Genomic DNA, 857 nt, shown 5'->3' on the forward strand with positions numbered 1-857 from the left:
GTTTTTTGTTTTTTAAGAGATTGTTTTTATTTTATTGTTATTGTTTTGCCTACAGGCATGTATAAGCACTGCAGGCTTGCCTGGTACCCGTGGAGGCCAAAAGAGGGCACTGGATTCCCTGAAATTGTAATTATGGCTGGCGAGGGCAACTGAGCCTCCGTCCTGTGTAAGAGCAACAGGTGTTACCAACTGAGTCATCTCTCCTGTCCCAGGACAGTAGTTTTGAGTTCAGCAAGCAATTGGACATGCGTGTATCTGTGTGTGTGTGTGTGTGTTTCTATATATGTCTGTGCATGTGCACAGGTGTTCCCCTCCCCTCCCCTGCCCTCCCCTCCCCCAACATCCTTTCTATCTTTGTATTCTGCCCCCTACAAAACTCACATGAGAGTAGTTTCATAGTTATGATTTATTTCAGCAAATACACTCAATGTAGACACAGCAGGACAGAGATAGAAATAGCTGCAGGGGTCAAGCAGGCACTTTCTTGTTTTAAGAGCAAACTGCAAGGGCTGGTTTGGGATGTCCTTGTCCTGGAAATCTCCCTTGAGTCCTAGAGTCAAAATTCTACACAGGAGTTGGTCCTGTGCCTGTTATGTGACCAGCAAGGTCCCATACAAAGCCACAGATGAGTATAGTGAATCGTCACGCCTTCTTTAAACATGCTGTGGGACCGGAGATATGGTTCTATGGGTAAGAGTTCTTGCTGCAAAAGCAGGAGGACCTGAGTTCCAATCCCCAGAGCCCACATAAAACAGTCACACTGTAACTGTAAGCCCAGTGCTGTGGAGGCAGAGACAAGTTCTGGGGCTTGTCAGGTGCCAGCCCAGCTCCAGATTCTAGGAGAGCCTGTCTCCAGG

Source organism: Mastomys coucha, unplaced genomic scaffold (genome assembly GCF_008632895.1).
Source record: "Mastomys coucha isolate ucsf_1 unplaced genomic scaffold, UCSF_Mcou_1 pScaffold22, whole genome shotgun sequence".
NCBI classification, from domain to species: Eukaryota; Metazoa; Chordata; class Mammalia; order Rodentia; family Muridae; genus Mastomys; species Mastomys coucha.